Here is a 9,164-nt window from a genome sequence, read left to right as displayed (position 1 = left end):
AGGGAATCATGACGCGTAGTTGCTAGACGCCAATCTTGATTCGTTGGGTGATTAAGGTGAAATGAGTTTCATCTTAATCGTAACTCTAAGGGGTACAACAAAATGATGATATTAGGACACTTTCGTAGAGACACTTTTTATTATGTGCCCCAAAGGTAAAATATTAGGACACTTAAAATTTGTGTCTCAATTCCAAAACTAACGAGACACTTAATCTCAAATTAATTTAATATTTAATTTTTCCTTAATTATAAATTTATAAGGCGGTTTCTTTTTCTTTTTACCCACAAGGGCCATAACCATTTCCCCATTATTTTTCACTCTTTACGTTCTATCTTTTTCCTGTACCACGATTTTAATTAATTGAAACTGGGGTTTGATTAACGACCATCTAAATGGTTAAAATTCCTTCAATTCAATGAAAAATTGGCTGGGATAGATTTTTTTTGCTCGACGGCAAGTAGAGGGATTCAGTGTTCGCGATTTCCGACGGTGGCAAGACGAGTTATAACGACAACGATGAAGGAGTGGATGAAATACGACGGAAACACCGAAATACCTTTCGTTTTCCCATTTGGGTAGTAGCATCGAGCGATATTTTAAATTTTTTTATATGAATCGATTATTTATAAAAGTGCAGATTTATTTGTTCATTTTTCAAAGTTTAGGAATTGCACACTTAGTTTAAAATCTGTGTTGATGATTTTGCAAATAGTTCTTGCATTTTCTATAGTATATAAAATAGTCTCTCGAACAGTGATTTACTTGGGTATATTGCTTAAAGCTCTTTCAATTTCTTTTTGGAGTATTAATTTTTTATTTTTTTTAATATACTTTAGGGTTCCCCTTACTGTCTTTGATGAGGTTTATTGAGAATGCTCAGTGAATTGAAGAAATATGAAAACCCCCAATTTCTCACAGAACTACCAACTATGATTTCTTCTCTAATGAATTTTTAGTTGAAATGACAGAAATTGTAATCAAGAAATGATTGGTCTTATACTGTTTGTGTGAAAAACTTTTTTTTCTAATGGATATTTGATTTATAGCTTATTCATCTAAAAAGTTTAAACTTTTTAACCTCTGTTATTGCATTATTGTATACATTGTTCATTTAATATACTATGGCAGTGATGGAACTTATTATACCATTTTTTCTTCTCAACAGAGAGTAAGGCTTTTGGATCCTCCAACAAGTTTTGAAGCATCAAAGCTAAAAGTATTATTTATGGGAGAATAAGTCAGATTTGTACCAAGAACATACATTTTCTCCTATTGTGATTTCACAGTCAATTTACTTCTTAACCATACCAAGCATAATTGACTGTGATCAGGTAATATATCGATGTTTTGCTAATCAATTCTTGTTGAATAAAAATCATTTCTTTGAAGTAGAGTTATATATTCAAGTGTTTGCACTATCATCAACTGCAGTTTAAGGGTGGTACAATCAGGTCGAATGTTGGGGGGGGGGGGGGGGGGGGGGGGCATTGAAGGACGCTGCTATGGTAATTCTATTCAAATGCTATTGCGGAAGATGATAATTCTTTAATCCCTTTGCTTATGGTAATACCATTTTGAAATTTTGAGAATAATATTCTGTTGATAATATTAATTGAAGACATTTCTATGTTATATATAATTTAATATTCACTTTGTTCCTTCTCAGTACCTAATGGATATATAGTGTACTTGCAACTAGTAAAAAATAATATATTTGCATATTTAGTATTCAAGTATTTGGTTAAGTAATTGTTCAATATTTAGTGTTTACAGCATACCATCAATTTTCAAGCTTTTCAACCACGAGAATATCTACTTTACTTGAAGGAGTTGAATGAGGGGAAGAAACAGAGGCTTTTGATTTAGCAGACTGTGGGAAGAAGACAAACTTTGGTAATTGCTTGTTTCTATCCAAAAGTTCTTATGGAGTATATCTTTGCCACTTTCCAGATTATATTTTACACACACACACACACACACACATATGTATGTGTGCGTGTGTTACTTATGTAGTCTTGAAGTGCTGAAATTAGTTAGTTCTAGTAGACATTTAATTGAAGAATTCTCAAATTTGTGGTTCAGATGTTTCTAAAACAGTTATTTCTCGGAGCTTCCAGGCTGATTTTGTGGTTCGACTAACCAAACTTTAATATCTTCTCATCTATACACTTTATAAGGGTTGTTAAGTGTTTTCCTTTCTTTTACACATACTTATTGGAAGAGAGATTTTTTTTTTCTACTTCTGCAGATTTATGTTTCGTGTTGGCATCATATTACGAACATGAGGAAGAGAAAAACCTCGAAAGGAAGAAAACAACTTGGCTGGAGTAGTTATCTAGAGGACTGTTGTATATGTTGTCGGTGAGGACTCTTGAATTAGTTGTGGGCTAGTTATATACATACTTTTGTACATGTGGCTTTTCCACTGGATATTAGTTGAGATTTTGTTGCCATCTCATCAATATAAATGAAATCGACGAATTTTAATTGATTGTATTTGATTTGAGAGCATGAATTATGCTCTACTTTCACTATATATGAAATTTTAGATATATTTATGCTTTGATAATGAGGGTGCTGGAAATTTAGAAATTGTCATTTTATTGCTGTTCATAAATGTACTAATAAAATGCCTAATAGGACACTTAATTCGATCACTAGTTTTACAATGACATTTATAAGTGTCCCTAGTATAAACTGTTGAGATACATGTAAATCTCCCATATAAGTTTGAAGGCAAAAGTAAGTGTCCCCAAAACATTCATTACTGTATACTTGAGTTTTTTTGGGGACAGTTATTTGTGTCTTTGTAAGCATGTTATAATAACATATGTAAATGACTCGATAAGGTATGATATAGGGACACTTTAAGTGTCCCGAACTTAATAGGACACACATACACGCGACACTTATAATAAATGTCCCTAAAATTGAAAGTGTCCCAACATATACCATATTGGGACACTTTTCCGTGTCTCCAAAGACACTTTTTGTTGTAGTGGGGACGAGTTTTGACCACAAAGGGTTGTGGGCCCACGGCTAGCTTACACCTGAACCATCGAGGGTCACACTGCTCGTGCACATGAGATCTTTGAATAAACGGTCAGAGATAAAATGGTTTATCTTTGCATGATTGGAAGTTAATATGATTGGGTCCAACATTCGTATTTTGGAATTTTGAATGAGAATAAGAAAAGGAAAAGAATAGGCAAACGTATTAGTGGACTTTCTAAATGGGGAAGTTTCCAAATTTAGAAAGTGCACTGAATTAGGGTTTCCACTTTTGGAAAGTTGGAAATCAAGAGTTGGCACTCGTAATGATGAGGATATTATAATGATTCCGAAAATGTAATCGTTACAATTTTCCGATCATTGAATTGAGAGAGACGAGCAAGTAAAAGAACAAACGAACTTAAGTTGTTGTGCCCTGTCCAACTTAAGCCCGTTAGGGTTATATGCAAGACACTATAAATACTTGATTTATAGGTCTTACACATATGAGACTACACGAACTAACCCTAGCCGTTCTCACCTCTCTCGGCCAATCTCAAACCGCGGCCATGACCGCCGATGTCGCCACCATCTTGCCGGAATCGGCCATCCGTTGGCCGATCCTTTTGGTATTTCTTTCCTTGTTTCTATTCTTCCGTTTTTCTGACTATTACGTGTCTAGTGCCACGTATTTAATAGATTGAAGTATACGATGTGAAATCCAAGAGGAGGAGGATCGAAGAATCGAAGATGCGAGAAGGCAATTCTGAAAAACTGCTCTCGGATTGTCTGCGCTGTCCAGCGAGAAAATTCGCCATAAATCAACGGGTGATCGGATGGACCTGAAATTGTGACAGAAGCTTCAAGACTCACAAGTCTACAATCATCCAGAAGGAATTGTTCATCTAGTAAATAAGCATTGAGATATTGAAGTCAGAGCAAGGCTGTAATTCCAGATCAGCAAATAGGTTGGATCAATAGGAGTGGGAAGAGCAGCTAGCCATCTTCTCGAGTCGTCGTTCGATTCATGCTTCAAGGACAGCGCGTGAATCACACGCGCCACTGTAGCTCGGATTATCGCCGTCGCTGCATTGTGGTTGCTGCCCCGGATTGCACGGATTGGTTTCCGTGGCAATCTAGCTTTGCTTAGTGCGCCTACCTCACGCTTCAAGAGGTAATGTTTCGAATCTATTGTCATTCGATTCGGTTACGTTTAAATTAATATATGCATGTTCGTTTTAATAAGAAACTTGTATGATTTTATGTGTCTACATGAAATTGGTTTTATTATTGCGAGCATGATTATTTGATTTAAACGCGAGCATGCTAATTGATTTAATTTCGATTAAGTAATTAAGCTTGTTGTTGTTTTAATTTCGCTTGAAGCGCAAATGTACGCAATTAATTATTTATAATCATCGGGCATGTGTTTATGTGTTTTAAAGTTGTTTAAATCGCATAAAATTTTTGTTTTCCGCTGCGTACACGTGCCTGAAACCCAACAGTGGTATCAGAGCTCGTTGCGCAATTAATTGCGTTAGTTTATATATGCTACGATTTTATGCATGTTCGATTTATTAAAGTAGCGATGTTGTGTTATGTAATTGGGAGTTTTCGTAAGTTTAAAATACTTTTGAAATATTGTTTAGAATTTTTTCCTGCTTTAAAATTGTTTAAAATTGGAAAAACGGATCTGAAATTATTTTTAAAACGTCGTTTTTTAATTGTTCGGATCGAACCGGTCGGACCGGCCGATTCGATGGTTGTGCACGATCCAATTGACCGAATCGAAGTGGATTCGGGTCGGTCAGACCGGTTCTCGGTCTGACTGACCCGGCCCACTGATTTGGGTTAACTGGACCGGGCAGAACCGGACCGCTTCGGTCCGAACCGGTCAGACCGGTTGGGCCAAACCGGTTCACTGAAAAAAAAAAAAAAAAAAAAATTATTTCAGATTTCTTAAATTAAACTTAAAACAAATTGATTTTAATTTCTGGAAAATTATTTTCAATTAATCCCAATTAGATAATCGGATCAGTAATCATCTACTTTAATAAATAGGTGTTAGATTAATTAATTAATTTAAATTGTTAAATTGATTTCAATTAATAGAACACACGTATAATATTGATTATACTTCAACTTAATTAATAGTACCTCAACATTATTTGATTGATTTATGTTAGTTGAGGTTCTATAATTATTTTGAAAACCCCGATAATTAATTAATGTAATTAATTATGTAGTTAGGTCGTATGTTCCTCTTAGGACAATATGCGTTTCCATATACCTTTAGAGAATAGAGATGTAGGAATCACATAGACCTATCCGAACCTTCTGATTAGATAAAACTTTTAATAAAAATCCCTCATTCTTAATCTAATTAAGAATCATTTCAAGTTATAAAGAAAAACCCAATCTGTTGAGTTATTTCTTTCCTTCTGCCAACGGTTAGATTATGTGTAACCCTTTATTGTAGTGCAGTAAGCCGTGTTAGCGGGGAGTGCTATGGTAGAGTAAACTGCAATCCAATTGACATAGCGATGAAGGTAGCCATAGAAAAGGGTTATGTTGGATTAACGTGGTCGGCTAGATTAACTAGGGACTGCATTAGTTTGGCATAATCAAGTTCTATGAGCATCTTTGATTGGTAGGTTAAACTTGACACACGACGATTTTGATATTCGCGAGATTAACTTAGGTCATTATCAAGTGTGAGGAAAATTAATTTAGGTTCATATTGTGGATATGATTGATTGTGATCTACCTTTGGGCAAATATAATCGGGCTAGATTAACTACGGGTTATATTTGTCTATTGGACCTAAAGCCCATTAAGAAAAATCAGTTTTCTTGTTTTTCTACTAGAGGGAAGTGGAACTCGATAAAATTAGTGGGAGAACAATTAAATAACACAAGGCCAAACATTTAATTGCAAACAATCATTTAACGCGTATCTCTAATAATCCTCTTCTCTATACCTCTCAGATAATCATGTCTAAGAATCCCATAATATCAATTCTCGACAATAAACTCAATGGCCCAAATTACCTAGATTGGTTGCGTAGTCTTAAGCTTGTTCTAACCGGTGAAGGGCGTCTCTACGTTCTGAACGAGAGACTTCCCGCCACTATACCTGCCACAACGACTGATGCTCAAAAGGAAACTTATGAAGCTTGGAAGAAAGGTGACACTCATGCTAGGTGCTATATGATAGCCGCCATGGAGCCCGCGCTTGCGAGGAAATATGAGTCTCACATGCATGCTTTCGATATAAAGGCGGCTCATCTCGATAGCATGTACAGTAAGAATATTAGGGCATCGAGGTACGCTGCTACAAAGGAGTTGATCACGGCGAGACTGCGCGAAGGGACTTCAGTCCACGAGCACTGTCTCAAAATGATGAATCTCCTTGAAAAGCTAGTGAATCTCGATATCACCCTCCCGGCCGAGCTATCGTTGGATTTGATCCTGTTGTCTCTTCCTAGTTCCTATGAATCGTTCATACTAAACTTCAACATGAACAAACTTGATCCTCCCTTGGATGAGTTAATGAACATGTTGGTCAAATTCGAGTCCACCATTAAGAAAGAGAATTATGTTCTCATTGTTGCTACTTCAGGAAAGAAGAGTTCTTCCCAAAAGAAGAGAAAGGAAAGAGTTCCCTTTCTAAACAACAAGTTCGAAATGGGTGAAGGTAGTGGGGGCCCCTGAGGCGAAAATCAGCAAAACGTAAGGAGATAGGTCAAAACCCCGCACAACTTTGGCACGCTAGATTAGGTCATGTCTCTTTAAGAAGGATGGACGATTTTTTTAGTGAAGGATTGTTCTCTATGGAGGACGTGAAATCACTACAAACTTGTGAATCTTGTCTTAAAGGGAAAATGACCAAGTAACCCTACAAAGGGAAAATGGAACGAGCCGAGGATCTTTTGGGATTTGATCCATACACACGTGTGTGGTCCACTAAGTGTTAGTGCGAAGAGTGGATACAACTAGTTCTCTACCTTTACCGACGATTATTTTAGGTATGGGTATGTATACTTGATGAAGTACAAGTCTGAAACATTTGAAAGGTTCAAAGATTTTAGACACGAAGTAGAAAAGCAACTCGGACGAAGTATTAAGAAGCTGCGATCCGATCGTGGTGGAGAGTACTTGAGCATCGAGTTCATTGACTATCTAAAAGAGAATGGAATACAATCTCAATGGACTCCACCTGAACTCCTCAACTTAATGGAGTCTCCGAACGTCAGAATCGAACTTCATTGGATATGGTTCGATCAATGATGGGGTTCACGAACTTACCGGCATACTTATAGGGTCATGCACTTCGTACTGCCGTGTATTTGCTGAATAGAGTTAACACCAAAGCAGTTAAATCCGCACCTTATGAACTTTGGCATTCCCCGAAACCCAACTACAAACATAATAGGATATGGGGTTGTCCCGCTTATGTGAAGCGATTAGTGGGAGATAAGTTGGATAGTAAATCCGACTTGTGCTATTTTGTGGGGTATCCCGAAGACTCGATGGAATACGAATTCTATCATGTTAATGAAGCAAAGATGTTTGTTTTGACAAATGCCACCTTTTTCGAAAGGGAGTTTCTATCCGATAGAAAAGGCAGCATGATAGAACTTGAAGTAGTTCAAGAACCACAAAGTGAAGTTCAAGCGCAAGAACAAGTAATCGAACTAATACAACAATCCACTAATATACCTCCTGAACCGACGGTACGTAGATCCGAAAGAGTTCGGAAAATGCCGGATAGGTTATTCCTCCTCGAGAATGATGGAGATCATGATGATCTTGGACAACATCCAAGAACATACAATGAGGCCGTATCGGATGCGGACATGGGACATTGGCTGACTGCCATGAAATCTGAGATGGACTTCATGTACTCCAACAAGGTGTGGACCTTGGTAGATCCACCTAAGAGAATTGTTCCTATAGGCTGCAAGTGGATCTATAAGAAGAAAATTGGAGTGGATGGAAAGGTATCGACCTATAAAGCTAGATTGGTAGCGAAAGGATACACTCAAAGGCAAGGTGTTGACTATGAGAAAACCTTTTCGCCATTCGCGATGCTGAAGTCCATTAGGATTTTGCTGGCCATAGCTGCGTGGTACGACTACGAGATATGGCAAATGGATATGAAGACCGCCTTTCTTAATGGAGATATTGAGGAAGAAATTTACATGGCGCAGCCGGAAGGCTTCATATCTTCTGGAAATGAGCAAAAGGTTTGCAAGCTCCAGCGATCCATTTATGGATTGAAACAAGCATCCCGTAGTTGGAACATTAGGTTCGACTCAACTATCAAAGAGTTTGATTTTGAGAAGAATCCGGAGGAACCTTGTGTATACAAGAAGGTTAGTGGGAGGGCATTGATATTTTTAGTGTTTTACGTTGATGACATTCTACTCATTGGGAATGACGTAGGAATGTTGCAGCAAACGAAAGCATGGTTGTCCACACGTTTCTCAATGAAGGATTTGGGAGAAGCATCTTATGTATTGGGAATACGCATCTATAGAGATAGAACAAGAAAGATGCTTGGATTATCCCAAAGCGTGTACATAGACACCGTTATGAAACGGTTTAGCATTGAAGAATCGAAGAAAGGATTCTTGCCAATGTCCCATGGGGTTCGTCTTTCGAAATCTATGTGTCCTCAAACACCTAGTGAAATCGAGGAGATGAAAAGGACGCCTAATGCTCCTGCCATAGGAAGCATAATGTATGGCATGCTATGTACGAGACCCGATATTGCGTATGCTGTGAGTGTCACAAGCAGATATCAGTCTAACCCCGGCCCGGCTCACTGGAAGGCCGTGAAAGATATGCTCAAGTACTTACGAAGGACTATGGATATATTTTTGGTCTATGGGGGTGCCGAGTTGAATTTAGAGAGCTTTACCGACTCTAGTTTTCAATCGGATGTGGACGACTCAAAGTCGAACTCTGGATTTATATTCACGCTGAATGGTGGTGCCGTGTGTTGGAAGAGTTCCAAGAAAAGCACGACGGCCGATTCCACTACCGAAGCGGAATACATTGCAGCGTCCAAAGCTGCAAAAGATGGGACTTGGATAAGGAAGTTCATCCAAGAGTTGGGTGTCATTCCTAATAATAGTTATCCAGTACCGTTGTACTGTGATAACA

At 37.7% G+C, this 9,164-nt stretch overlaps 1 long non-coding RNA gene across 1 annotated transcript; it reads left to right on the top strand.

The window, feature by feature from the left end:
- The first annotated feature begins 288 nt into the window (after positions 1-288).
- LOC148767004 (uncharacterized) lies at positions 289-2,511 on the top strand. Its single transcript, XR_016034228.1, has 4 exons — positions 289-1,334; positions 1,435-1,566; positions 1,768-1,896; positions 2,252-2,511. It is a non-coding gene; the product is annotated as an uncharacterized LOC148767004 (long non-coding RNA).
- Positions 2,512-9,164: the final 6,653 nt, after the last annotated feature.

Source organism: Erythranthe guttata, chromosome 11, assembly GCF_056151865.1.
Source record: "Erythranthe guttata isolate IM_541 chromosome 11, IM_541, whole genome shotgun sequence".
Classification (NCBI taxonomy): Eukaryota; Viridiplantae; Streptophyta; class Magnoliopsida; order Lamiales; family Phrymaceae; genus Erythranthe; species Erythranthe guttata.
Note: the sequence above shows the minus strand (reverse complement) of the source record. Positions and strands in the feature narration are given on the sequence as shown.